Genomic DNA, 26713 nt, shown 5'->3' with positions numbered 1-26713 from the left:
TGGTTTCTTCTTCCATACCACCTGAGACTTCCATTCAGTTCATGTACAACTATTTAGGTGGATGTAGCCCTTTGGTTGGAGTGTCTTGTTCACACTTTCTCATTAGTGGAAACGACTGCACATACCATACTGAGAAGAGGATTCCTATCTTTGGAAAGCAGCATGAGTCGTGCTTCAAACTTGAAGTACCTGCTTCCCTTTATCACAAAAGTGAGTTTCATATCCACATACATCATAGACATGTTGTTTTCCAAAGTATTTAAGTACAAAAGAAAATGATATGGCAGCGGTGGGATTCGAATCCACGCCTCCGAAGAGACTGGTGCCTAAAACCAGCGCCTTAGACCACTCGGCCACGCTACCCATACACAAAGGCTATTATGAAACAAGTGTCCTAATAATCACACTACTCCTAAAATGACGTCTTTAAGAGTGTATGTGGTTTCTTCTTCCATACCACATGAGACTTCCATTCAGTTCATGTACAACTATTTAGGTGGATGTAGCCCTTTGGTTGGAGTGTCTTGTTCACACTTTCTCATTAGTGGAAACGACTGCACATACCATACTGAGAAGAGGATTCCTATCCTTGGAAAGCAGCATGAGTCGTGCTTCAAACTTCAAGTACCTGCTTCCTTTTATCACAAAAGTGAGTTTCATATCCACATACATCATAGACATGTTGTTTTCCAAAGTATTTAAGTACAAAAGAAAATGATATGGCAGTGGTGGGATTCGAACCCACGCCTCCGAAGAGACTGGTGCCTAAAACCAGCGCCTTAGACCACTCGGCCACGCTACCCATACACAAAGGCTGTTATGAAACAAGTGTCCTAATAATCACACTACTCCTAAAATGACGTCTTTAAGAGTGTATGTGGTTTCTTCTTCCATACCACATGAGACTTCCATTCAGTTCATGTACAACTATTTAGGTGGATGTAGCCCATTGGTTGGAGTGTCTTGTTCACACTTTCTCATTAGTGGAAACGACTGCACATACCATACTGAGAAGAGGATTCCTATCTTTGGAAAGCAGCATGAGTCCTGCTTCAAACTTCAAGTACCTGCTTCCCTTTATCACAAAAGTGAGTTTCATATGCACATACATCATAGACATGTTGTTTTCCAAAGTATTTAAGTACAAAAGAAAACGATATGGCAGCGGTGGGATTCGAACCCACGCCTCCGAAGAGACTGGTGCCTAAAACCAGCGCCTTAGACCACTCGGCCACGCTACCCATACACAAAGGCTGTTATGAAACAAGTGTCCTAATAATCACACTACTCCTAAAATGACGTCTTTAAGAGTGTATGTGGTTTCTTCTTCCATACCACATGAGACTTCCATTCAGTTCATGTACAACTATTTAGGTGGATGTAGCCCTTTGGTTGGAGTGTCTTGTTCACGCTTTCTCATTAGTGGAAACGACTGCACATACCATACTGAGAAGAGGATTCCTATCTTTGGAAAGCAGCATGAGTCCTGCTTCAAACTTGAAGTACCTGCTTCCCTTTATCACAAAAGTGAGTTTCATATCCACATACATCATAGACATGTTGTTTTCCAAAGTATTTAAGTACAAAAGAAAATGATATGGCAGTGGTGGGATTCGAACCCACGCCTCCGAAGAGACTGGTGCCTAAAACCAGCGCCTTAGACCACTCGGCCACGCTACCCATACACAAAGGCTGTTTTGAAACAAGTGTCCTAATAATCACACTACTCCTAAAATGACGTCTTTAAGAGTGTATGTGGTTTCTTCTTCCATACCACCTGAGACTTCCATTCAGTTCATGTACAACTATTTAGGTGGATGTAGCCCTTTGGTTGGAGTGTCTTGTTCACACTTTCTCATTAGTGGAAACGACTGCACATACCATACTGAGAAGAGGATTCCTATCTTTGGAAAGCAGCATGAGTCGTGCTTCAAACTTGAAGTACCTGCTTCCCTTTATCACAAAAGTGAGTTTCATATGCACATACATCATAGACATGTTGTTTTCCAAAGTATTTAAGTACAAAAGAAAATGATATGGCAGCGGTGGGATTCGAATCCACGCCTCCGAAGAGACTGGTGCCTAAAACCAGCGCCTTAGACCACTCGGCCACGCTACCCATACACAAAGGCTATTATGAAACAAGTGTCCTAATAATCACACTACTCCTAAAATGACGTCTTTAAGAGTGTATGTGGTTTCTTCTTCCATACCACATGAGACTTCCATTCAGTTCATGTACAACTATTTAGGTGGATGTAGCCCTTTGGTTGGAGTGTCTTGTTCACACTTTCTCATTAGTGGAAACGACTGCACATACCATACTGAGAAGAGGATTCCTATCCTTGGAAAGCAGCATGAGTCGTGCTTCAAACTTCAAGTACCTGCTTCCTTTTATCACAAAAGTGAGTTTCATATCCACATACATCATAGACATGTTGTTTTCCAAAGTATTTAAGTACAAAAGAAAATGATATGGCAGTGGTGGGATTCGAACCCACGCCTCCGAAGAGACTGGTGCCTAAAACCAGCGCCTTAGACCACTCGGCCACGCTACCCATACACAAAGGCTGTTATGAAACAAGTGTCCTAATAATCACACTACTCCTAAAATGACGTCTTTAAGAGTGTATGTGGTTTCTTCTTCCATACCACATGAGACTTCCATTCAGTTCATGTACAACTATTTAGGTGGATGTAGCCCATTGGTTGGAGTGTCTTGTTCACACTTTCTCATTAGTGGAAACGACTGCACATACCATACTGAGAAGAGGATTCCTATCTTTGGAAAGCAGCATGAGTCCTGCTTCAAACTTCAAGTACCTGCTTCCCTTTATCACAAAAGTGAGTTTCATATGCACATACATCATAGACATGTTGTTTTCCAAAGTATTTAAGTACAAAAGAAAACGATATGGCAGCGGTGGGATTCGAACCCACGCCTCCGAAGAGACTGGTGCCTAAAACCAGCGCCTTAGACCACTCGGCCACGCTACCCATACACAAAGGCTGTTATGAAACAAGTGTCCTAATAATCACACTACTCCTAAAATGACGTCTTTAAGAGTGTATGTGGTTTCTTCTTCCATACCACATGAGACTTCCATTCAGTTCATGTACAACTATTTAGGTGGATGTAGCCCTTTGGTTGGAGTGTCTTGTTCACGCTTTCTCATTAGTGGAAACGACTGCACATACCATACTGAGAAGAGGATTCCTATCTTTGGAAAGCAGCATGAGTCCTGCTTCAAACTTGAAGTACCTGCTTCCCTTTATCACAAAAGTGAGTTTCATATCCACATACATCATAGACATGTTGTTTTCCAAAGTATTTAAGTACAAAAGAAAATGATATGGCAGTGGTGGGATTCGAACCCACGCCTCCGAAGAGACTGGTGCCTAAAACCAGCGCCTTAGACCACTCGGCCACGCTACCCATACACAAAGGCTGTTTTGAAACAAGTGTCCTAATAATCACACTACTCCTAAAATGACGTCTTTAAGAGTGTATGTGGTTTCTTCTTCCATACCACCTGAGACTTCCATTCAGTTCATGTACAACTATTTAGGTGGATGTAGCCCTTTGGTTGGAGTGTCTTGTTCACACTTTCTCATTAGTGGAAACGACTGCACATACCATACTGAGAAGAGGATTCCTATCTTTGGAAAGCAGCATGAGTCGTGCTTCAAACTTGAAGTACCTGCTTCCCTTTATCACAAAAGTGAGTTTCATATGCACATACATCATAGACATGTTGTTTTCCAAAGTATTTAAGTACAAAAGAAAACGATATGGCAGCGGTGGGATTCGAACCCACGCCTCCGAAGAGACTGGTGCCTAAAACCAGCGCCTTAGACCACTCGGCCACGCTACCCATACACAAAGGCTGTTATGAAACAAGTGTCCTAATAATCACACTACTCCTAAAATGACGTCTTTAAGAGTGTATGTGGTTTCTTCTTCCATACCACATGAGACTTCCATTCAGTTCATGTACAACTATTTAGGTGGATGTAGCCCTTTGGTTGGAGTGTCTTGTTCACACTTTCTCATTAGTGGAAACGACTGCACATACCATACTGAGAAGAGGATTCCTATCTTTGGAAAGAAGCATGAGTCCTGCTTCAAACTTGAAGTACCTGCTTCCCTTTATCACAAAAGTGAGTTTCATATCCACATACATCATAGACATGTTGTTTTCCAAAGTATTTAAGTACAAAAGAAAATGATATGGCAGTGGTGGGATTCGAACCCACGCCTCCGAAGAGACTGGTGCCTAAAACCAGCGCCTTAGACCACTCGGCCACGCTACCCATACACAAAGGCTGTTTTGAAACAAGTGTCCTAATAATCACACTACTCCTAAAATGACGTCTTTAAGAGTGTATGTGGTTTCTTCTTCCATACCACCTGAGACTTCCATTCAGTTCATGTACAACTATTTAGGTGGATGTAGCCCTTTGGTTGGAGTGTCTTGTTCACACTTTCTCATTAGTGGAAACGACTGCACATACCATACTGAGAAGAGGATTCCTATCTTTGGAAAGCAGCATGAGTCGTGCTTCAAACTTGAAGTACCTGCTTCCCTTTATCACAAAAGTGAGTTTCATATCCACATACATCATAGACATGTTGTTTTCCAAAGTATTTAAGTACAAAAGAAAATGATATGGCAGCGGTGGGATTCGAATCCACGCCTCCGAAGAGACTGGTGCCTAAAACCAGCGCCTTAGACCACTCGGCCACGCTACCCATACACAAAGGCTATTATGAAACAAGTGTCCTAATAATCACACTACTCCTAAAATGACGTCTTTAAGAGTGTATGTGGTTTCTTCTTCCATACCACATGAGACTTCCATTCAGTTCATGTACAACTATTTAGGTGGATGTAGCCCTTTGGTTGGAGTGTCTTGTTCACACTTTCTCATTAGTGGAAACGACTGCACATACCATACTGAGAAGAGGATTCCTATCCTTGGAAAGCAGCATGAGTCGTGCTTCAAACTTCAAGTACCTGCTTCCTTTTATCACAAAAGTGAGTTTCATATCCACATACATCATAGACATGTTGTTTTCCAAAGTATTTAAGTACAAAAGAAAATGATATGGCAGTGGTGGGATTCGAACCCACGCCTCCGAAGAGACTGGTGCCTAAAACCAGCGCCTTAGACCACTCGGCCACGCTACCCATACACAAAGGCTATTATGAAACAAGTGTCCTAATAATCACACTACTCCTAAAATGACGTCTTTAAGAGTGTATGTGGTTTCTTCTTCCATACCACATGAGACTTCCATTCAGTTCATGTACAACTATTTAGGTGGATGTAGCCCTTTGGTTGGAGTGTCTTGTTCACACTTTCTCATTAGTGGAAACGACTGCACATACCATACTGAGAAGAGGATTCCTATCTTTGGAAAGAAGCATGAGTCCTGCTTCAAACTTGAAGTACCTGCTTCCCTTTATCACAAAAGTGAGTTTCATATGCACAGACATCATAGACATGTTGTTTTCCAAAGTATTTAAGTACAAAAGAAAATGATATGGCAGTGGTGGGATTCGAACCCACGCCTCCGAAGAGACTGGTGCCTAAAACCAGCGCCTTAGACCACTCGGCCACGCTACCCATACACAAAGGCTGTTTTGAAACAAGTGTCCTAATAATCACACTACTCCTAAAATGACGTCTTTAAGAGTGTATGTGGTTTCTTCTTCCATACCACATGAGACTTCCATTCAGTTCATGTACAACTATTTAGGTGGATGTAGCCCTTTGGTTGGAGTGTCTTGTTCACACTTTCTCATTAGTGGAAACGACTGCACATACCATACTGAGAAGAGGATTCCTATCCTTGGAAAGCAGCATGAGTCGTGCTTCAAACTTCAAGTACCTGCTTCCTTTTATCACAAAAGTGAGTTTCACATATCCACATACATCATAGACATGTTGTTTTCCAAAGTATTTAAGTACAAAAGAAAATGATATGGCAGTGGTGGGATTCGAACCCACGCCTCCGAAGAGACTGGTGCCTAAAACCAGCGCCTTAGACCACTCGGCCACGCTACCCATACACAAAGGCTATTATGAAACAAGTGTCCTAATAATCACACTACTCCTAAAATGACGTCTTTAAGAGTGTATGTGGTTTCTTCTTCCATACCACATGAGACTTCCATTCAGTTCATGTACAACTATTTAGGTGGATGTAGCCCTTTGGTTGGAGTGTCTTGTTCACACTTTCTCATTAGTGGAAACGACTGCACATACCATACTGAGAAGAGGATTCCTATCCTTGGAAAGCAGCATGAGTCGTGCTTCAAACTTCAAGTACCTGCTTCCTTTTATCACAAAAGTGAGTTTCATATCCACATACATCATAGACATGTTGTTTTCCAAAGTATTTAAGTACAAAAGAAAATGATATGGCAGTGGTGGGATTCGAACCCACGCCTCCGAAGAGACTGGTGCCTAAAACCAGCGCCTTAGACCACTCGGCCACGCTACCCATACACAAAGGCTATTATGAAACAAGTGTCCTAATAATCACACTACTCCTAAAATGACGTCTTTAAGAGTGTATGTGGTTTCTTCTTCCATACCACATGAGACTTCCATTCAGTTCATGTACAACTATTTAGGTGGATGTAGCCCATTGGTTGGAGTGTCTTGTTCACACTTTCTCATTAGTGGAAACGACTGCACATACCATACTGAGAAGAGGATTACTATCTTTGGAAAGCAGCATGAGTCCTGCTTCAAACTTCAAGTACCTGCTTCCCTTTATCACAAAAGTGAGTTTCATATGCACATACATCATAGACATGTTGTTTTCCAAAGTATTTAAGTACAAAAGAAAACGATATGGCAGCGGTGGGATTCGAACCCACGCCTCCGAAGAGACTGGTGCCTAAAACCAGCGCCTTAGACCACTCGGCCACGCTACCCATACACAAAGGCTGTTATGAAACAAGTGTCCTAATAATCACACTACTCCTAAAATGACGTCTTTAAGAGTGTATGTGGTTTCTTCTTCCATACCACATGAGACTTCCATTCAGTTCATGTACAACTATTTAGGTGGATGTAGCCCTTTGGTTGGAGTGTCTTGTTCACACTTTCTCATTAGTGGAAACGACTGCACATACCATACTGAGAAGAGGATTCCTATCTTTGGAAAGAAGCATGAGTCCTGCTTCAAACTTGAAGTACCTGCTTCCCTTTATCACAAAAGTGAGTTTCATATGCACAGACATCATAGACATGTTGTTTTCCAAAGTATTTAAGTACAAAAGAAAATGATATGGCAGTGGTGGGATTCGAACCCACGCCTCCGAAGAGACTGGTGCCTAAAACCAGCGCCTTAGACCACTCGGCCACGCTACCCATACACAAAGGCTGTTTTGAAACAAGTGTCCTAATAATCACACTACTCCTAAAATGACGTCTTTAAGAGTGTATGTGGTTTCTTCTTCCATACCACATGAGACTTCCATTCAGTTCATGTACAACTATTTAGGTGGATGTAGCCCTTTGGTTGGAGTGTCTTGTTCACACTTTCTCATTAGTGGAAACGACTGCACATACCATACTGAGAAGACGATTCCTATCCTTGGAAAGCAGCATGAGTCGTGCTTCAAACTTCAAGTACCTGCTTCCTTTTATCACAAAAGTGAGTTTCATATCCACATACATCATAGACATGTTGTTTTCCAAAGTATTTAAGTACAAAAGAAAATGATATGGCAGTGGTGGGATTCGAACCCACGCCTCCGAAGAGACTGGTGCCTAAAACCAGCGCCTTAGACCACTCGGCCACGCTACCCATACACAAAGGCTATTATGAAACAAGTGTCCTAATAATCACACTACTCCTAAAATGACGTCTTTAAGAGTGTATGTGGTTTCTTCTTCCATACCACATGAGACTTCCATTCAGTTCATGTACAACTATTTAGGTGGATGTAGCCCTTTGGTTGGAGTGTCTTGTTCACACTTTCTCATTAGTGGAAACGACTGCACATACCATACTGAGAACAGGATTACTATCTTTGGAAAGCAGCATGAGTCCTGCTTCAAACTTCAAGTACCTGCTTCCCTTTATCACAAAAGTGAGTTTCATATGCACATACATCATAGACATGTTGCTTTCCAAAGTATTTAAGTACAAAAGAAAACGATATGGCAGCGGTGGGATTCGAACCCACGCCTCCGAAGAGACTGGTGCCTAAATCCAGCGCCTTAGACCACTCGGCCACGCTACCCATACACAAAGGCTGTTATGAAACAAGTGTCCTAATAATCACACTACTCCTAAAATGACGTCTTTAAGAGTGTATGTGGTTTCTTCTTCCATACCACATGAGACTTCCATTCAGTTCATGTACAACTATTTAGGTGGATGTAGCCCTTTGGTTGGAGTGTCTTGTTCACACTTTCTCATTAGTGGAAACGACTGCACATACCATACTGAGAAGAGGATTCCTATCTTTGGAAAGAAGCATGAGTCCTGCTTCAAACTTCAAGTACCTGCTTCCCTTTATCACAAAAGTGAGTTTCATAGGCACAGACATCATAGACATGTTGTTTTCCAAAGTATTTAAGTACAAAAGAAAATGATATGGCAGTGGTGGGATTCGAACCCACGCCTCCGAAGAGACTGGTGCCTAAAACCAGCGCCTTAGACCACTCGGCCACGCTACCCATACACAAAGGCTATTATGAAACAAGTGTCCTAATAATCACACTACTCCTAAAATGACGTCTTTAAGAGTGTATGTGGTTTCTTCTTCCATACCACATGAGACTTCCATTCAGTTCATGTACAACTATTTAGGTGGATGTAGCCCTTTGGTTGGAGTGTCTTGTTCACACTTTCTCATTAGTGGAAACGACTACACATACCATACTGAGAAGAGGATTCCTATCTTTGGAAAGCAGCATGAGTCGTGCTTCAAACTTGAAGTACCTGCTTCCCTTTATCACAAAAGTGAGTTTCATATCCACATACATCATAGACATGTTGTTTTCCAAAGTTTTTAAGTACAAAAGAAAATGATATGGCAGCGGTGGGATTCGAACCAACGCCTCCGAAGAGACTGGTGCCTAAAACCAGCGCCTTAGACCACTCGGCCACGCTACCCATACACAAAGGCTGTTATGAAACAAGTGTCCTAATAATCACACTACTCCTAAAATGACGTCTTTAAGAGTGTATGTGGTTTCTTCTTCCATACCACATGAGACTTCCATTCAGTTCATGTACAACTATTTAGGTGGATGTAGCCCTTTGGTTGGAGTGTCTTGTTCACACTTTCTCATTAGTGGAAACGACTGCACATACCATACTGAGAAGAGGATTCCTATCTTTGGAAAGAAGCATGAGTCCTGCTTCAAACTTCAAGTACCTGCTTCCCTTTATCACAAAAGTGAGTTTCATAGGCACAGACATCATAGACATGTTGTTTTCCAAAGTATTTAAGTACAAAAGAAAATGATATGGCAGTGGTGGGATTCGAATCCACGCCTCCGAAGAGACTGGTGCCTAAAACCAGCGCCTTAGACCACTCGGCCACGCTACCCATACACAAAGGCTATTATGAAACAAGTGTCCTAATAATCACACTACTCCTAAAATGACGTCTTTAAGAGTGTATGTGGTTTCTTCTTCCATACTACATGAGACTTCCATTCAGTTCATGTACAACTATTTAGGTGGATGTAGCCCTTTGGTTGGAGTGTCTTGTTCACACTTTCTCATTAGTGGAAACGACTGCACATACCATACTGAGAAGAGGATTCCTATCTTTGGAAAGCAGCATGAGTCGTGCTTCAAACTTCAAGTACCTGCTTCCCTTTATCACAAAAGTGAGTTTCATATCCACAAACATCATAGACATGTTGTTTTCCAAAGTTTTTAAGTACAAAAGAAAATGATATAGCAGCGGTGGGATTCGAACCAACGCCTCCGAAGAGACTGGTGCCTAAAACCAGCGCCTTAGACCACTCGGCCACGCTACCCATACACAAAGGCTATTATGAAACAAGTGTCCTAATAATCACACTACTCCTAAAATGACGTCTTTAAGAGTGTTTGTGGTTTCTTCTTCCATACCACATGAGACTTCCATTCAGTTCATGTACAACTATTTAGGTGGATGTAGCCCTTTGGTTGGAGTGTCTTGTTCACACTTTCTCATTAGTGGAAACGACTGCACATACCATACTGAGAAGAGGATTCCTATCCTTGGAAAGCAGCATGAGTCGTGCTTCAAACTTCAAGTAGCTGCTTCCTTTTATCACAAAAGTGAGTTTCATATCCACATACATCATAGACATGTTGTTTTCCAAAGTATTTAAGTACAAAAGAAAATGATATGGCAGTGGTGGGATTCGAACCCACGCCTCCGAAGAGACTGGTGCCTAAAACCAGCGCATTAGACCACTCGGCCACGCTACCCATACACAAAGGCTGTTATGAAACAAGTGTCCTAATAATCACACTACTCCTAAAATGACGTCTTTAAGAGTGTATGTGGTTTCTTCTTCCATACCACATGAGACTTCCATTCAGTTCATGTACAACTATTTAGGTGGATGTAGCCCTTTGGTTGGAGTGTCTTGTTCACACTTTCTCATTAGTGGAAACGACTGCACATACCATACTGAGAAGAGGATTCCTATCTTTGGAAAGAAGCATGAGTCCTGCTTCAAACTTCAAGTACCTGCTTCCCTTTATCACAAAAGTGAGTTTCATAGGCACAGACATCATAGACATGTTGTTTTCCAAAGTATTTAAGTACAAAAGAAAATGATATGGCAGTGGTGGGATTCGAACCCACGCCTCCGAAGAGACTGGTGCCTAAAACCAGCGCCTTAGACCACTCGGCCACGCTACCCATACACAAAGGCTATTATGAAACAAGTGTCCTAATAATCACACTACTCCTAAAATGACGTCTTTAAGAGTGTATGTGGTTTCTTCTTCCATACCACATGAGACTTCCATTCAGTTCATGTACAACTATTTAGGTGGATGTAGCCCTTTGGTTGGAGTGTCTTGTTCACACTTTCTCATTAGTGGAAACGACTGCACATACCATACTGAGAAGAGGATTCCTATCTTTGGAAAGCAGCATGAGTCGTGCTTCAAACTTGAAGTACCTGCTTCCCTTTATCACAAAAGTGAGTTTCATATGCACATACATCATAGACATGTTGTTTTCCAAAGTATTTAAGTACAAAAGAAAATGATATGGCAGCGGTGGGATTCGAACCCACGCCTCCGAAGAGACTGGTGCCTAAAACCAGCGCCTTAGACCACTCGGCCACGCTACCCATACACAAAGGCTGTTATGAAACAAGTGTCCTAATAATCACACTACTCCTAAAATGACGTCTTTAAGAGTGTATGTGGTTTCTTCTTCCAAACCACATGAGACTTCCATTCAGTTCATGTACAACTATTTAGGTGGATGTAGCCCTTTGGTTGGAGTGTCTTGTTCACACTTTCTCATTAGTGGAAACGACTGCACATACCATACTGAGAAGAGGATTCCTATCTTTGGAAAGCAGCATGAGTCGTGCTTCAAACTTCAAGTACCTGCTTCCCTTTATCACAAAAGTGAGTTTCATATCCACATACATCATAGACATGTTGTTTTCCAAAGTATTTAAGTACAAAAGAAAATGATATGGCAGCGGTGGGATTCGAACCCACGCCTCCGAAGAGACTGGTGCCTAAAACCAGCGCCTTAGACCACTCGGCCACGCTACCCATACACAAAGGCTATTATGAAACAAGTGTCCTAATAATCACACTACTCCTAAAATGACGTCTTTAAGAGTGTATGTGGTTTCTTCTTCCATACAACATGAGACTTCCATTCAGTTCATGTACAACTATTTAGGTGGATGTAGCCCTTTGGTTGGAGTGTCTTGTTCACACTTTCTCATTAGTGGAAACGACTGCACATACCATACTGAGAAGAGGATTCCTATCTTTGGAAAGCAGCATGAGTCGTGCTTCAAACTTGAAGTACCTGCTTCCCTTTATCACAAAAGTGAGTTTCATATGCACATACATCATAGACATGTTGTTTTCCAAAGTATTTAAGTACAAACGAAAATGATATGGCAGCGGTGGGATTCGAACCCACGCCTCCGAAGAGACTGGTGCCTAAAACCAGCGCCTTAGACCACTCGGCCACGCTACCCATACACAAAGGCTGTTATGAAACAAGTGTCCTAATAATCACACTACTCCTAAAATGACGTCTTTAAGAGTGTATGTGGTTTCTTCTTCCAAACCACATGAGACTTCCATTCAGTTCATGTACAACTATTTAGGTGGATGTAGCCCTTTGGTTGGAGTGTCTTGTTCACACTTTCTCATTAGTGGAAACGACTGCACATACCATACTGAGAACAGGATTACTATCTTTGGAAAGCAGCATGAGTCCAGCTTCAAACTTCAAGTACCTGCTTCCCTTTATCACAAAAGTGAGTTTCATATGCACATACATCATAGACATGTTGTTTTCCAAAGTATTTAAGTACAAAAGAAAACGATATGGCAGCGGTGGGATTCGAACCCACGCCTCCGAAGAGACTGGTGCCTAAAACCAGCGCCTTAGACCACTCGGCCACGCTACCCATACACAAAGTCTGTTATGAAACAAGTGTCCTAATAATCACACTACTCCTAAAATGACGTCTTTAAGAGTGTATGTGGTTTCTTCTTCCATACCACATGAGACTTCCATTCAGTTCATGTACAACTATTTAGGTGGATGTAGCCCTTTGGTTGGAGTGTCTTGTTCACACTTTCTTATTAGTGGAAACGACTGCACATACCATACTGAGAAGAGGATTCCTATCTTTGGAAAGAAGCATGAGTCCTGCTTCAAACTTGAAGTACCTGCTTCCCTTTATCACAAAAGTGAGTTTCATATGCACATACATCATAGACATGTTGTTTTCCAAAGTATTTAAGTACAAAAGAAAATGATATGGCAGCGGTGGGATTCGAACCCACGCCTCCGAAGAGACTGGTGCCTAAAACCAGCGCCTTAGACCACTCGGCCACGCTACCCATACACAAAGGCTGTTATGAAACAAGTGTCCTAATAATCACACTACTCCTAAAATGACGTCTTTAAGAGTGTATGTGGTTTCTTCTTCCATACCACATTAGACTTCCATTCAGTTCATGTACAACTATTTAGGTGGATGTAGCCCTTTGGTTGGAGTGTCTTGTTCACACTTTCTCATTAGTGGAAACGACTGCACATACCATACTGAGAACAGGATTACTATCTTTGGAAAGCAGCATGAGTCCTGCTTCAAACTTCAAGTACCTGCTTCCCTTTATCACAAAAGTGAGTTTCATATCCACATACATCATAGACATGTTGTTTTCCAAAGTATTTAAGTACAAAAGAAAACGATATGGCAGCAGTGGGATTCGAACCCACGCCTCCGAAGAGACTGGTGCCTAAAACCAGCGCCTTAGACCACTCGGCCACGCTACCCATACACAAAGTCTGTTATGAAACAAGTGTCCTAATAATCACACTACTCCTAAAATGACGTCTTTAAGAGTGTATGTGGTTTCTTCTTCCATACCACATGAGACTTCCATTCAGTTCATGTACAACTATTTAGGTGGATGTAGCCCTTTGGTTGGAGTGTCTTGTTCACACTTTCTTATTAGTGGAAACGACTGCACATACCATACTGAGAAGAGGATTCCTATCTTTGGAAAGAAGCATGAGTCCTGCTTCAAACTTCAAGTACCTGCTTCCCTTTATCACAAAAGTGAGTTTCATATGCACATACATCATAGACATGTTGTTTTCCAAAGTATTTAAGTACAAAAGAAAATGATATGGCAGCGGTGGGATTCGAACCCACGCCTCCGAAGAGACTGGTGCCTAAAACCAGCGCCTTAGACCATTCGGCCACGCTACCCATACACAAAGTCTGTTATGAAACAAGTGTCCTAATAATCACACTACTCCTAAAATGACGTCTTTAAGAGTGTATGTGGTTTCTTCTTCCATACCACATGAGACTTCCATTCAGTTCATGTACAACTATTTAGGTGGATGTAGCCCTTTGGTTGGAGTGTCTTGTTCACACTTTCTCATTAGTGGAAACGACTGCACATACCATACTGAGAAGAGGATTCCTATCTTTGGAAAGCAGCATGAGTCCTGCTTCAGACTTGAAGTACCTGCTTCCCTTTATCACAAAAGTGAGTTTCATATGCACATACATCATAGACATGTTGTTTTCCAAAGTATTTAAGTACAAAAGAAAATGATATGGCAGCGGTGGGATTCGAACCCACGCCTCCGAAGAGACTGGTGCCTAAAACCAGCGCCTTAGACCACTCGGCCACGCTACCCATACACAAAGGCTGTTATGAAACAAGTGTCCTAATAATCACACTACTCCTAAAATGACGTCTTTAAGAGTGTATGTGGTTTCTTCTTCCATACCACATTAGACTTCCATTCAGTTCATGTACAACTATTTAGGTGGATGTAGCCCTTTGGTTGGAGTGTCTTGTTCACACTTTCTCATTAGTGGAAACGACTGCACATACCATACTGAGAAGAGGATTCCTATCTTTGGAAAGAAGCATGAGTCCTGCTTCAAACTTGAAGTACCTGCTTCCCTTTATCACAAAAGTGAGTTTCATATGCACATACATCATAGACATGTTGTTTTCCAAAGTATTTAAGTACAAAAGGAAATGATATGGCAGCGGTGGGATTCGAACCCACGCCTCCGAAGAGACTGGTGCCTAAAACCAGCGCCTTAGACCACTCGGCCACGCTACCCATACACAAAGGCTGTTATGAAATAAGTGTCCTAATAATCACACTACTCCTAAAATGACGTCTTTAAGAGTGTATGTGGTTTCTTCTTCCATACCACATGAGACTTCCATTCAGTTCATGTACAACTATTTAGGTGGATGTAGCCCTTTGGTTGGAGTGTCTTGTTCACACTTTCTCATTAGTGGAAACGACTGCACATACCATACTGAGAAGAGGATTCCTATCTTTGGAAAGAAGCATGAGTCCTGCTTCAAACTTGAAGTACATGCTTCCCTTTATCACAAAAGTGAGTTTCATATGCACATACATCATAGACATGTTGTTTTCCAAAGTATTTAAGTACAAAAGCAAACGATGTGGCAGCAGTGGGATTCGAACCCACGCCTCCGAAGAGACTGGTGCCTAAAACCAGCGCCTTAGACCACTCGGCCACGCTACCCATACACAAAGTCTGTTATGAAACAAGTGTCCTAATAATCACACTACTCCTAAAATGACGTCTTTAAGAGTGTATGTGGTTTCTTCTTCCATACCACATGAGACTTCCATTCAGTTCATGTACAACTATTTAGGTGGATGTAGCCCTTTGGTTGGAGTGTCTTGTTCACACTTTCTTCTTAGTGGAAACGACTGCACATACCATACTGAGAAGAGGATTCCTATCTTTGGAAAGAAGCATGAGTCCTGCTTCAAACTTCAAGTACCTGCTTCCCTTTATCACAAAAGTGAGTTTCATATGCACATACATCATAGACATGTTGTTTTCCAAAGTATTTAAGTACAAAAGAAAATGATATGGCAGCGGTGGGATTCGAACCCACGCCTCCAAAGAGACTGGTGCCTAAAACCAGCGCCTTAGACCATTCGGCCACGCTACCCATACACAAAGTCTGTTATGAAACAAGTGTCCTAATAATCACACTACTCCTAAAATGACGTCTTTAAGAGTGTATGTGGTTTCTTCTTCCATACCACATGAGACTTCCATTCAGTTCATGTACAACTATTTAGGTGGATGTAGCCCTTTGGTTGGAGTGTCTTGTTCACACTTTCTCATTAGTGGAAACGACTGCACATACCATACTGAGAACAGGATTACTATCTTTGGAAAGCAGCATGAGTCCTGCTTCAAACTTGAAGTACCTGCTTCCCTTTATCACAAAAGTGAGTTTCATATCCACATACATCATAGACATGTTGTTTTCCAAAGTATTTAAGTACAAAAGAAAACGATTTGGCAGCGGTGGGATTCGAACCCACGCCTCCGAAGAGACTGGTGCCTAAAACCAGCGCCTTAGACCACTCGGCCACGCTACCCATACACAAAGTCTGTTATGAAACAAGTGTCCTAATAATCACACTACTCCTAAAATGACGTCTTTAAGAGTGTATGTGGTTTCTTCTTCCATACCACATGAGACTTCCATTCAGTTCATGTACAACTATTTAGGTGGATGTAGCCCTTTGGTTGGAGTGTCTTGTTCACACTTTCTTATTAGTGGAAACGACTGCACATACCATACTGAGAAGAGGATTCCTATCTTTGGAAAGAAGCATGAGTCCTGCTTCAAACTTCAAGTACCTGCTTCCCTTTATCACAAAAGTGAGTTTCATATGCACATACATCATAGACATGTTGTTTTCCAAAGTATTTAAGTACAAAAGAAAATGATATGGCAGCGGTGGGATTCGAACCCACGCCTCCGAAGAGACTGGTGCCTAAAACCAGCGCCTTAGACCACTCGGCCACGCTACCCATACACAAAGGCTGTTATGAAACAAGTGTCCTAATAATCACACTACTCCTAAAATGACGTCTTTAAGACTGTATATGGTTTCTTCTTCCATACCACATTAGACTTCCATTCAGTTCATGTACAACTATTTAGGTGGATGTAGCCCTTTGGTTGGAGTGTCTTGTTCACACTTTCTCATTAGTGGAAACGACTGCACATACCATACTGAGAAGAGGATTCCTATCTTTGGAAAGAAGCATGAGTCCTGCTTCAAACTTGAAGTACCTGCTTCCCTTTATCACAAAAGTGAGTTTCATATGCACATACATCATAGACATGTTGTTTTCCAAAGTATTTAAGTACAAAAGAAAATGATATGGCAGCGGTGGGATTCGAACCCACGCCTCCGAAGAGACTGGTGCCTAAAACCAGCGCCTTAGACCACTCGGCCACGCTACCCATACACAATGTCTGTTATAAAACAAGTGTCCTAATAATCACACTACTCCTAAAATGACGTCTTTAAGAGTGTATGTGGTTTCTTCTTCCATACCACATGAGACTTCCATTCAGTTCATGTACAACTATTTAGGTGGATGTAGCCCTTTGGTTGGAGTGTCTTGTTCACACTTTCTCATTAGTGGAAACGACTGCACATACCATACTGAGAAGAGGATTCCTATCTTTGGAAAGCAGCATGAGTCCTGCTTCAAACTTCAAGTACCTGCTTCCCTTTATCACAAAAGTGAGTTTCATATGCACATACATCATAGACATGTTGTTTTCCAAAGTATTTAAGTACAAAAGAAAACGATTTGGCAGCGGTGGGATTCGAACCCACGCCTCCGAAGAGACTGGTGCCTAAAACCAGCGCCTTAGACCACTCGGCCACGCTACCCATACACAAAGGCTGTTATGAAACAAGTGTCCTAATAATCACACTACTCCTAAAATGACGTCTTTAAGACTGTATGTGGTTTCTTCTTCCATACCACATGAGACTTCCATTCAGTTCATGTACAACTATTTAGGTGGATGTAGCCCTTTGGTTGGAGTGTCTTGTTCACACTTTCTTATTAGTGGAAACGACTGCACATACCATACTGAGAAGAGGATTCCTATCTTTGGAAAGCAGCATGAGTCCTGCTTCAAACTTGAAGTACCTGCTTCCCTTTATCACAAAAGTGAGTTTCATATGCACATACATCATAGACATGTTGTTTTCCAAAGTATTTAAGTACAAAAGAAAATGATATGGCAGCGGTGGGATTCGAACCCACGCCTCCGAAGAGACTGGTGCCTAAAACCAGCGCCTTAGACCACTCGGCCACGCTACCCATACACAAAGGCTGTTATGAAACAAGTGTCCTAATAATCACACTACTCCTAAAATGACGTCTTTAAGACTGTATGTGGTTTCTTCTTCCATACCACATGAGACTTCCATTCAGTTCATGTACAACTATTTAGGTGGATGTAGCCCTTTGGTTGGAGTGTCTTGTTCACACTTTCTTATTAGTGGAAACGACTGCACATACCATACTGAGAAGAGGATTCCTATCTTTGGAAAGCAGCATGAGTCCTGCTTCAAACTTGAAGTACCTGCTTCCCTTTATCACAAAAGTGAGTTTCATATGCACATACATCATAGACATGTTGTTTTCCAAAGTATTTAAGTACAAAAGAAAATGATATGGCAGCGGTGGGATTCGAACCCACGCCTCCGAAGAGACTGGTGCCTAAAACCAGCGCCTTAGACCACTCGGCCACGCTACCCATACACAAAGGCTGTTATGAAACAAGTGTCCTAATAATCACACTACTCCTAAAATGACGTCTTTAAGAGTGTATGTGGTTTCTTCTTCCATACCACATTAGACTTCCATTCAGTTCATGTACAACTATTTAGGTGGATGTAGCCCTTTGGTTGGAGTGTCTTGTTCACACTTTCTCATTAGTGGAAACGACTGCACATACCATACTGAGAAGAGGATTCCTATCTTTGGAAAGAAGCATGAGTCCTGCTTCAAACTTGAAGTACCTGCTTCCCTTTATCACAAAAGTGAGTTTCATATGCACATACATCATAGACATGTTGTTTTCCAAAGTATTTAATTACAAAAGAAAATGATATGGCAGCGGTGGGATTCGAACCCACGCCTCCGAAGAGACTGGTGCCTAAAACCAGCGCCTTAGACCACTCGGCCACGCTACCCATACACAAAGTCTGTTATAAAACAAGTGTCCTAATAATCACACTACTCCTAAAATGACGTCTTTAAGAGTGTATGTGGTTTCTTCTTCCATACCACATGAGACTTCCATTCAGTTCATGTACAACTATTTAGGTGGATGTAGCCCTTTGGTTGGAGTGTCTTGTTCACACTTTCTCATTAGTGGAAACGACTGCACATACCATACTGAGAACAGGATTACTATCTTTGGAAAGCAGCATGAGTCCTGCTTCAAACTTCAAGTACCTGCTTCCCTTTATCACAAAAGTGAGTTTCATATCCACATACATCATAGACATGTTGTTTTCCAAAGTATTTAAGTACAAAAGAAAACGATATGGCAGCGGTGGGATTCGAACCCACGCCTCCGAAGAGACTGGTGCCTAAAACCAGCGCCTTAGACCACTCGGCCACGCTACCCATACACAAAGGCTGTTATGAAACAAGTGTCCTAATAATCACACTACTCCTAAAATGACGTCTTTAAGACTGTATGTGGTTTCTTCTTCCATACCACATGAGACTTCCATTCAGTTCATGTACAACTATTTAGGTGGATGTAGCCCTTTGGTTGGAGTGTCTTGTTCACACTTTCTTATTAGTGGAAACGACTGCACATACCATACTGAGAAGAGGATTCCTATCTTTGGAAAGCAGCGTGAGTCCTGCTTCAAACTTGAAGTACCTGCTTCCCTTTATCACAAAAGTGAGTTTCATATGCACATACATCATAGACATGTTGTTTTCCAAAGTATTTAAGTACAAAAGAAAATGATATGGCAGCGGTGGGATTCGAACCCACGCCTCCGAAGAGACTGGTGCCTAAAACCAGCGCCTTAGACCACTCGGCCACGCTACCCATACACAAAGGCTGTTATGAAACAAGTGTCCTAATAATCACACTACTCCTAAAATGACGTCTTTAAGAGTGTATGTGGTTTCTTCTTCCATACCACATGAGACTTCCATTCAGTTCATGTACAACTATTTAGGTGGATGTAGCCCTTTGGTTGGAGTGTCTTGTTCACACTTTCTCATTAGTGGAAACGACTGCACATACCATACTGAGAAGAGGATTCCTATCTTTGGAAAGCAGCATGAGTCCTGCTTCAAACTTGAAGTACCTGCTTCCCTTTATCACAAAAGTGAGTTTCATATGCACATACATCATAGACATGTTGTTTTCCAAAGTATTTAAGTACAAAAGAAAATGATATGGCAGCGGTGGGATTCGAACCCACGCCTCCGAAGAGACTGGTGCCTAAAACCAGCGCCTTAGACCACTCGGCCACGCTACACATACACAAAGTCTGTTATAAAACAAGTGTCCTAATAATCACACTACTCCTAAAATGACGTCTTTAAGAGTGTATGTGGTTTCTTCTTCCATACCACATGAGACTTCCATTCAGTTCATGTACAACTATTTAGGTGGATGTAGCCCTTTGGTTGGAGTGTCTTGTTCACACTTTCTTATTAGTGGAAACGACTGCACATACCATACTGAGAAGAGGATTCCTATCTTTGGAAAGCAGCATGAGTCCTGCTTCAAACTTCAAGTACCTGCTTCCCTTTGTCACAAAAGTGAGTTTCATATGCACATACATCATAGACATGTTGTTTTCCAAAGTATTTAAGTACAAAAGAAAATGATATGGCAGCGGTGGGATTCGAACCCACGCCTCCGAAGAGACTGGTGCCTAAAACCAGCGCCTTAGACCACTCGGCCACGCTACCCATACACAAAGGCTGTTATGAAACAAGTGTCCTAATAATCACACTACTCCTAAAATGACGTCTTTAAGAGTGTATGTGGTTTCTTCTTCCATACCACATGAGACTTCCATTCAGTTCATGTACAACTATTTAGGTGGATGTAGCCCTTTGGTTGGAGTGTCTTGTTCACACTTTCTTATTAGTGGAAACGACTGCACATACCATACTGAGAAGAGGATTCCTATCTTTGGAAAGCAGCATGAGTCCTGCTTCAAACTTGAAGTACCTGCTTCCCTTTATCACAAAAGTGAGTTTCATATGCACATACATCATAGACATGTTGTTTTCCAAAGTATTTAAGTACAAAAGAAAACGATATGGCAGCGGTGGGATTCGAACCCACGCCTCCGAAGAGACTGGTGCCTAAAACCAGCGCCTTAGACCACTCGGCCACGCTACCCATACACAAAGGCTGTTATGAAACAAGTGTCCTAATAATCACACTACTCCTAAAATGACGTCTTTAAGAGTGTATGTGGTTTCTTCTTCCATACCACATGAGACTTCCATTCAGTTCATGTACAACTATTTAGGTGGATGTAGCCCTTTGGTTGGAGTGTCTTGTTCACACTTTCTCATTAGTGGAAACGACTGCACATACCATACTGAGAAGAGGATTCCTATCTTTGGAAAGAAGCATGAGTCCTGCTTCAACTTGAAGTACCTGCTTCCCTTTATCACAAAAGTGAGTTTCATATGCACATACATCATAGACATGTTGTTTTCCAAAGTATTTAAGTACAAAAGAAAATGATATGGCAGCGGTGGGATTCGAACCCACGCATCCGAAGAGACTGGTGCCTAAAACCAGCGCCTTAGACCACTCGGCCACGCTACCCATACACAAAAACTGTTATGAAACAAGTGTCCTAATAATCACACTACTCCTAAAATGACGTCTTTAAGAGTGTATGTGGTTTCTTCTTCCATACCACATGAGACTTCCATTCAGTTCATGTACAACTATTTAGGTGGATGTAGCCCTTTGGTTGGAGTGTCTTGTTCACACTTTCTTATTAGTGGAAACGACTGCACATACCATACTGAGAAGAGGATTCCTATCTTTGGAAAGCAGCATGAGTCCTGCTTCAAACTTGAAGTACCTGCTTCCCTTTATCACAAAAGTGAGTTTCATATGCACATACATCATAGACATGTTGTTTTCCAAAGTATTTAAGTACAAAAGAAAATGATATGGCAGCGGTGGGATTCGAACCCACGCCTCCGAAGAGACTGGTGCCTAAAACCAGCGCCTTAGACCACTCGGCCACGCTACCCATACACAAAGGCTGTTATGAAACAAGTGTCCTAATAATCACACTACTCCTAAAATGACGTCTTTAAGAGTGTATGTGGTTTCTTCTTCCATACCACATGAGACTTCCATTCAGTTCATGTACAACTATTTAGGTGGATGTAGCCCTTTGGTTGGAGTGTCTTGTTCACACTTTCTTATTAGTGGAAACGACTGCACATACCATACTGAGAAGAGGATTCCTATCTTTGGAAAGCAGCATGAGTCCTGCTTCAAACTTGAAGTACCTGCTTCCCTTTATCACAAAAGTGAGTTTCATATGCACATACATCATAGACATGTTGTTTTCCAAAGTATTTAAGTACAAAAGAAAACGATATGGCAGCGGTGGGATTCGAACCCACGCCTCCGAAGAGACTGGTGCCTAAAACCAGCGCCTTAGACCACTCGGCCACGCTACCCATACACAAAGGCTGTTATGAAACAAGTGTCCTAATAATCACACTACTCCTAAAATGACGTCTTTAAGAGTGTATGTGGTTTCTTCTTCCATACCACATGAGACTTCCATTCAGTTCATGTACAACTATTTAGGTGGATGTAGCCCTTTGGTTGGAGTGTCTTGTTCACACTTTCTTATTAGTGGAAACGACTGCACATACCATACTGAGAAGAGGATTCCTATCTTTGGAAAGCAGCATGAGTCCTGCTTCAAACTTGAAGTACCTGCTTCCCTTTATCACAAAAGTGAGTTTCATATGCACATACATCATAGACATGTTGTTTTCCAAAGTATTTAAGTACAAAAGAAAACGATATGGCAGCGGTGGGATTCGAACCCACGCCTCCGAAGAGACTGGTGCCTAAAACCAGCGCCTTAGACCACTCGGCCACGCTACCCATACACAAAGGCTGTTATGAAACAAGTGTCCTAATAATCACACTACTCCTAAAATGACGTCTTTAAGAGTGTATGTGGTTTCTTCTTCCATACCACATGAGACTTCCATTCAGTTCATGTACAACTATTTAGGTGGATGTAGCCCTTTGGTTGGAGTGTCTTGTTCACACTTTCTCATTAGTGGAAACGACTGCACATACCATACTGAGAAGAGGATTCCTATCTTTGGAAAGAAGCATGAGTCCTGCTTCAACTTGAAGTACCTGCTTCCCTTTATCACAAAAGTGAGTTTCATATGCACATACATCATAGACATGTTGTTTTCCAAAGTATTTAAGTACAAAAGAAAATGATATGGCAGCGGTGGGATTCGAACCCACGCATCCGAAGAGACTGGTGCCTAAAACCAGCGCCTTAGACCACTCGGCCACGCTACCCATACACAAAAACTGTTATGAAACAAGTGTCCTAATAATCACACTACTCCTAAAATGACGTCTTTAAGAGTGTATGTGGTTTCTTCTTCCATACCACATGAGACTTCCATTCAGTTCATGTACAACTATTTAGGTGGATGTAGCCCTTTGGTTGGAGTGTCTTGTTCACACTTTCTTATTAGTGGAAACGACTGCACATACCATACTGAGAAGAGGATTCCTATCTTTGGAAAGCAGCATGAGTCCTGCTTCAAACTTGAAGTACCTGCTTCCCTTTATCACAAAAGTGAGTTTCATATGCACATACATCATAGACATGTTGTTTTCCAAAGTATTTAAGTACAAAAGAAAATGATATGGCAGCGGTGGGATTCGAACCCACGCCTCCGAAGAGACTGGTGCCTAAAACCAGCGCCTTAGACCACTCGGCCACGCTACCCATACACAAAGGCTGTTATGAAACAAGTGTCCTAATAATCACACTACTCCTAAAATGACGTCTTTAAGAGTGTATGTGGTTTCTTCTTCCATACCACATGAGACTTCCATTCAGTTCATGTACAACTATTTAGGTGGATGTAGCCCTTTGGTTGGAGTGTCTTGTTCACACTTTCTTATTAGTGGAAACGACTGCACATACCATACTGAGAAGAGGATTCCTATCTTTGGAAAGCAGCATGAGTCCTGCTTCAAACTTGAAGTACCTGCTTCCCTTTATCACAAAAGTGAGTTTCATATGCACATACATCATAGACATGTTGTTTTCCAAAGTATTTAAGTACAAAAGAAAACGATATGGCAGCGGTGGGATTCGAACCCACGCCTCCGAAGAGACTGGTGCCTAAAACCAGCGCCTTAGACCACTCGGCCACGCTACCCATACACAAAGGCTGTTATGAAACAAGTGTCCTAATAATCACACTACTCCTAAAATGACGTCTTTAAGAGTGTATGTGGTTTCTTCTTCCATACCACATGAGACTTCCATTCAGTTCATGTACAACTATTTAGGTGGATGTAGCCCTTTGGTTGGAGTGTCTTGTTCACACTTTCTCATTAGTGGAAACGACTGCACATACCATACTGAGAAGAGGATTCCTATCTTTGGAAAGAAGCATGAGTCCTGCTTCAACTTGAAGTACCTGCTTCCCTTTATCACAAAAGTGAGTTTCATATGCACATACATCATAGACATGTTGTTTTCCAAAGTATTTAAGTACAAAAGAAAATGATATGGCAGCGGTGGGATTCGAACCCACGCCTCCGAAGAGACTGGTGCCTAAAACCAGCGCCTTAGACCACTCGGCCACGCTACCCATACACAAAAACTGTTATGAAACAAGTGTCCTAATAATCACACTACTCCTAAAATGACGTCTTTAAGAGTGTATGTGGTTTCTTCTTCCATACCACATGAGACTTCCATTCAGTTCATGTACAACTATTTAGGTGGATGTAGCCCTTTGGTTGGAGTGTCTTGTTCACACTTTCTCATTAGTGGAAACGACTGCACATACCATACTGAGAACAGGATTACTATCTTTGGAAAGCAGCATGAGTCCTGCTTCAAACTTCAAGTACCTGCTTCCCTTTATCACAAAAGTGAGTTTCATATCCACATACATCATAGACATGTTGTTTTCCAAAGTATTTAAGTACAAAAGAAAACGATATGGCAGCGGTGGGATTCGAACCCACGCCTCCGAAGAGACTGGTGCCTAAAACCAGCGCCTTAGACCACTCGGCCACGCTACCCATACACAAAAACTGTTATGAAACAAGTGTCCTAATAATCACACTACTCCTAAAATGACGTCTTTAAGACTGTATGTGGTTTCTTCTTCCATACCACATGAGACTTCCATTCAGTTCATGTACAACTATTTAGGTGGATGTAGCCCTTTGGTTGGAGTGTCTTGTTCACACTTTCTTATTAGTGGAAACGACTGCACATACCATACTGAGAAGAGGATTCCTATCTTTGGAAAGCAGCATGAGTCCTGCTTCAAACTTGAAGTACCTGCTTCCCTTTATCACAAAAGTGAGTTTCATATGCACATACATCATAGACATGTTGTTTTCCAAAGTATTTAAGAACAAAAGAAAATGATTTGGCAGCGGTGGGATTCGAACCCACGCCTCCGAAGAGACTGGTGCCTAAAACCAGCGCCTTAGACCACTCGGCCACGCTACCCATACACAAAGGCTGTTATGAAACAAGTGTCCTAATAATCACACTACTCCTGAAATGACGTCTTTAAGAGTGTATGTGGTTTCTTCTTCCATACCACATGAGACTTCCATTCAGTTCATGTACAACTATTTAGGTGGATGTAGCCCTTTGGTTGGAGTGTCTTGTTCACACTTTCTCATTAGTGGAAACGACTGCACATACCATACTGAGAAGAGGATTCCTATCTTTGGAAAGCAGCATGAGTCCTGCTTCAAACTTAAAGTACCTGCTTCCCTTTAAACAAAAGTGAGTTTCATATGCACATACATCATAGACATGTTGTTTTCCAAAGTATTTAAGTACAAAAGAAAATGATATGGCAGCGGTGGGATTCGAACCCACGCCTCCGAAGAGACTGGTGCCTAAAACCAGCGCCTTAGACCACTCGGCCACGCTACCCAAACACAAAGGCTGTTATGAAACAAGTGTCCTAATAATCACACTACTCCTAAAATGACGTCTTTAAGAGTGTATGTGGTTTCTTCTTCCATACCACATGAGACTTCCATTCAGTTCATGTACAACTATTTAGGTGGATGTAGCCCTTTGGTTGGAGTGTCTTGTTCACACTTTCTCATTAGTGGAAACGACTGCACATACCATACTGAGAAGAGGATTCCTATCTTTGGAAAGCAGCATGAGTCCTGCTTCAAACTTGAAGTACCTGCTTCCCTTTATCACAAAAGTGAGTTTCATATGCACATACATCATAGACATGTTGTTTTCCAAAGTATTTAAGTACAAAAGAAAATGATATGGCAGCGGTGGGATTCGAACCCACGCCTCCGAAGAGACTGGTGCCTAAAACCAGCGCCTTAGACCACTCGGCCACGCTACCCATACACAAAGGCTGTTATGAAACAAGTGTCCTAATAATCACACTACTCCTAAAATGACGTCTTTAAGAGTGTATGTGGTTTCTTCTTCCATACCACATGAGACTTCCATTCAGTTCATGTACAACTATTTAGGTGGATGTAGCCCTTTGGTTGGAGTGTCTTGTTCACACTTTCTCATTAGTGGAAACGACTGCACATACCATACTGAGAAGAGGATTCCTATCTTTGGAAAGCAGCATGAGTCCTGCTTCAAACTTGAAGTACCTGCTTCCCTTTATCACAAAAGTGAGTTTCATATGCACATACATCATAGACATGTTGTTTTCCAAAGTATTTAAGTACAAAAGAAAATGATATGGCAGCGGTGGGATTCGAACCCACGCCTCCGAAGAGACTGGTGCCTAAAACCAGCGCCTTAGACCACTCGGCCACGCTACCCATACACAAAGG

At 41.9% G+C, this 26713-nt stretch overlaps 38 non-coding genes across 38 annotated transcripts; all 38 read right to left on the bottom strand.

The window, feature by feature from the left end:
• Nucleotides 1-1159: 1159 nt before the first annotated feature.
• On the bottom strand, nucleotides 1160-1241 carry Trnal-uag (transfer RNA leucine (anticodon UAG)). The gene has a single exon. It is a non-coding gene; the product is annotated as a tRNA-Leu (tRNA).
• Nucleotides 1242-2915: 1674 nt separating this feature from the next.
• Trnal-uag (transfer RNA leucine (anticodon UAG)) lies at nucleotides 2916-2997 on the bottom strand. Its single transcript has one exon. It is a non-coding gene; the product is annotated as a tRNA-Leu (tRNA).
• Nucleotides 2998-3793: 796 nt separating this feature from the next.
• On the bottom strand, nucleotides 3794-3875 carry Trnal-uag (transfer RNA leucine (anticodon UAG)). The gene has a single exon. It is a non-coding gene; the product is annotated as a tRNA-Leu (tRNA).
• A 2993-nt stretch (nucleotides 3876-6868) lies between these two features.
• On the bottom strand, nucleotides 6869-6950 carry Trnal-uag (transfer RNA leucine (anticodon UAG)). The gene has a single exon. It is a non-coding gene; the product is annotated as a tRNA-Leu (tRNA).
• Nucleotides 6951-8185: 1235 nt separating this feature from the next.
• On the bottom strand, nucleotides 8186-8267 carry Trnal-uag (transfer RNA leucine (anticodon UAG)). Its single transcript has one exon. It is a non-coding gene; the product is annotated as a tRNA-Leu (tRNA).
• Nucleotides 8268-11258: 2991 nt separating this feature from the next.
• Trnal-uag (transfer RNA leucine (anticodon UAG)) lies at nucleotides 11259-11340 on the bottom strand. The gene has a single exon. It is a non-coding gene; the product is annotated as a tRNA-Leu (tRNA).
• Nucleotides 11341-11697: 357 nt separating this feature from the next.
• Trnal-uag (transfer RNA leucine (anticodon UAG)) lies at nucleotides 11698-11779 on the bottom strand. Its single transcript has one exon. It is a non-coding gene; the product is annotated as a tRNA-Leu (tRNA).
• A 357-nt stretch (nucleotides 11780-12136) lies between these two features.
• On the bottom strand, nucleotides 12137-12218 carry Trnal-uag (transfer RNA leucine (anticodon UAG)). The gene has a single exon. It is a non-coding gene; the product is annotated as a tRNA-Leu (tRNA).
• A 357-nt stretch (nucleotides 12219-12575) lies between these two features.
• Nucleotides 12576-12657, bottom strand: Trnal-uag (transfer RNA leucine (anticodon UAG)). Its single transcript has one exon. It is a non-coding gene; the product is annotated as a tRNA-Leu (tRNA).
• Nucleotides 12658-13014: 357 nt separating this feature from the next.
• Nucleotides 13015-13096, bottom strand: Trnal-uag (transfer RNA leucine (anticodon UAG)). Its single transcript has one exon. It is a non-coding gene; the product is annotated as a tRNA-Leu (tRNA).
• Nucleotides 13097-13453: 357 nt separating this feature from the next.
• On the bottom strand, nucleotides 13454-13535 carry Trnal-uag (transfer RNA leucine (anticodon UAG)). Its single transcript has one exon. It is a non-coding gene; the product is annotated as a tRNA-Leu (tRNA).
• Nucleotides 13536-13892: 357 nt separating this feature from the next.
• Nucleotides 13893-13974, bottom strand: Trnal-uag (transfer RNA leucine (anticodon UAG)). Its single transcript has one exon. It is a non-coding gene; the product is annotated as a tRNA-Leu (tRNA).
• A 357-nt stretch (nucleotides 13975-14331) lies between these two features.
• On the bottom strand, nucleotides 14332-14413 carry Trnal-uag (transfer RNA leucine (anticodon UAG)). The gene has a single exon. It is a non-coding gene; the product is annotated as a tRNA-Leu (tRNA).
• Nucleotides 14414-14770: 357 nt separating this feature from the next.
• Trnal-uag (transfer RNA leucine (anticodon UAG)) lies at nucleotides 14771-14852 on the bottom strand. The gene has a single exon. It is a non-coding gene; the product is annotated as a tRNA-Leu (tRNA).
• Nucleotides 14853-15209: 357 nt separating this feature from the next.
• Trnal-uag (transfer RNA leucine (anticodon UAG)) lies at nucleotides 15210-15291 on the bottom strand. The gene has a single exon. It is a non-coding gene; the product is annotated as a tRNA-Leu (tRNA).
• Nucleotides 15292-15648: 357 nt separating this feature from the next.
• Nucleotides 15649-15730, bottom strand: Trnal-uag (transfer RNA leucine (anticodon UAG)). The gene has a single exon. It is a non-coding gene; the product is annotated as a tRNA-Leu (tRNA).
• Nucleotides 15731-16087: 357 nt separating this feature from the next.
• On the bottom strand, nucleotides 16088-16169 carry Trnal-uag (transfer RNA leucine (anticodon UAG)). Its single transcript has one exon. It is a non-coding gene; the product is annotated as a tRNA-Leu (tRNA).
• A 357-nt stretch (nucleotides 16170-16526) lies between these two features.
• Nucleotides 16527-16608, bottom strand: Trnal-uag (transfer RNA leucine (anticodon UAG)). The gene has a single exon. It is a non-coding gene; the product is annotated as a tRNA-Leu (tRNA).
• Nucleotides 16609-16965: 357 nt separating this feature from the next.
• Nucleotides 16966-17047, bottom strand: Trnal-uag (transfer RNA leucine (anticodon UAG)). Its single transcript has one exon. It is a non-coding gene; the product is annotated as a tRNA-Leu (tRNA).
• Nucleotides 17048-17404: 357 nt separating this feature from the next.
• On the bottom strand, nucleotides 17405-17486 carry Trnal-uag (transfer RNA leucine (anticodon UAG)). Its single transcript has one exon. It is a non-coding gene; the product is annotated as a tRNA-Leu (tRNA).
• A 357-nt stretch (nucleotides 17487-17843) lies between these two features.
• Nucleotides 17844-17925, bottom strand: Trnal-uag (transfer RNA leucine (anticodon UAG)). The gene has a single exon. It is a non-coding gene; the product is annotated as a tRNA-Leu (tRNA).
• Nucleotides 17926-18282: 357 nt separating this feature from the next.
• Nucleotides 18283-18364, bottom strand: Trnal-uag (transfer RNA leucine (anticodon UAG)). Its single transcript has one exon. It is a non-coding gene; the product is annotated as a tRNA-Leu (tRNA).
• Nucleotides 18365-18721: 357 nt separating this feature from the next.
• On the bottom strand, nucleotides 18722-18803 carry Trnal-uag (transfer RNA leucine (anticodon UAG)). Its single transcript has one exon. It is a non-coding gene; the product is annotated as a tRNA-Leu (tRNA).
• A 357-nt stretch (nucleotides 18804-19160) lies between these two features.
• On the bottom strand, nucleotides 19161-19242 carry Trnal-uag (transfer RNA leucine (anticodon UAG)). The gene has a single exon. It is a non-coding gene; the product is annotated as a tRNA-Leu (tRNA).
• Nucleotides 19243-19599: 357 nt separating this feature from the next.
• On the bottom strand, nucleotides 19600-19681 carry Trnal-uag (transfer RNA leucine (anticodon UAG)). Its single transcript has one exon. It is a non-coding gene; the product is annotated as a tRNA-Leu (tRNA).
• Nucleotides 19682-20477: 796 nt separating this feature from the next.
• On the bottom strand, nucleotides 20478-20559 carry Trnal-uag (transfer RNA leucine (anticodon UAG)). The gene has a single exon. It is a non-coding gene; the product is annotated as a tRNA-Leu (tRNA).
• Nucleotides 20560-20916: 357 nt separating this feature from the next.
• Trnal-uag (transfer RNA leucine (anticodon UAG)) lies at nucleotides 20917-20998 on the bottom strand. The gene has a single exon. It is a non-coding gene; the product is annotated as a tRNA-Leu (tRNA).
• Nucleotides 20999-21793: 795 nt separating this feature from the next.
• Nucleotides 21794-21875, bottom strand: Trnal-uag (transfer RNA leucine (anticodon UAG)). Its single transcript has one exon. It is a non-coding gene; the product is annotated as a tRNA-Leu (tRNA).
• A 357-nt stretch (nucleotides 21876-22232) lies between these two features.
• Trnal-uag (transfer RNA leucine (anticodon UAG)) lies at nucleotides 22233-22314 on the bottom strand. Its single transcript has one exon. It is a non-coding gene; the product is annotated as a tRNA-Leu (tRNA).
• A 357-nt stretch (nucleotides 22315-22671) lies between these two features.
• On the bottom strand, nucleotides 22672-22753 carry Trnal-uag (transfer RNA leucine (anticodon UAG)). The gene has a single exon. It is a non-coding gene; the product is annotated as a tRNA-Leu (tRNA).
• Nucleotides 22754-23548: 795 nt separating this feature from the next.
• On the bottom strand, nucleotides 23549-23630 carry Trnal-uag (transfer RNA leucine (anticodon UAG)). The gene has a single exon. It is a non-coding gene; the product is annotated as a tRNA-Leu (tRNA).
• A 357-nt stretch (nucleotides 23631-23987) lies between these two features.
• On the bottom strand, nucleotides 23988-24069 carry Trnal-uag (transfer RNA leucine (anticodon UAG)). The gene has a single exon. It is a non-coding gene; the product is annotated as a tRNA-Leu (tRNA).
• A 356-nt stretch (nucleotides 24070-24425) lies between these two features.
• Trnal-uag (transfer RNA leucine (anticodon UAG)) lies at nucleotides 24426-24507 on the bottom strand. The gene has a single exon. It is a non-coding gene; the product is annotated as a tRNA-Leu (tRNA).
• Nucleotides 24508-24864: 357 nt separating this feature from the next.
• On the bottom strand, nucleotides 24865-24946 carry Trnal-uag (transfer RNA leucine (anticodon UAG)). The gene has a single exon. It is a non-coding gene; the product is annotated as a tRNA-Leu (tRNA).
• A 357-nt stretch (nucleotides 24947-25303) lies between these two features.
• On the bottom strand, nucleotides 25304-25385 carry Trnal-uag (transfer RNA leucine (anticodon UAG)). The gene has a single exon. It is a non-coding gene; the product is annotated as a tRNA-Leu (tRNA).
• Nucleotides 25386-25741: 356 nt separating this feature from the next.
• Trnal-uag (transfer RNA leucine (anticodon UAG)) lies at nucleotides 25742-25823 on the bottom strand. The gene has a single exon. It is a non-coding gene; the product is annotated as a tRNA-Leu (tRNA).
• A 357-nt stretch (nucleotides 25824-26180) lies between these two features.
• On the bottom strand, nucleotides 26181-26262 carry Trnal-uag (transfer RNA leucine (anticodon UAG)). The gene has a single exon. It is a non-coding gene; the product is annotated as a tRNA-Leu (tRNA).
• A 357-nt stretch (nucleotides 26263-26619) lies between these two features.
• Trnal-uag (transfer RNA leucine (anticodon UAG)) lies at nucleotides 26620-26701 on the bottom strand. The gene has a single exon. It is a non-coding gene; the product is annotated as a tRNA-Leu (tRNA).
• Between the last annotated feature and the right edge of the window lie 12 nt (nucleotides 26702-26713).

Source organism: Haliotis asinina, chromosome 1 (genome assembly GCF_037392515.1).
Source record: "Haliotis asinina isolate JCU_RB_2024 chromosome 1, JCU_Hal_asi_v2, whole genome shotgun sequence".
NCBI lineage: Eukaryota > Metazoa > Mollusca > Gastropoda > Lepetellida > Haliotidae > Haliotis > Haliotis asinina.
Note: the sequence above shows the minus strand (reverse complement) of the source record. Positions and strands in the feature narration are given on the sequence as shown.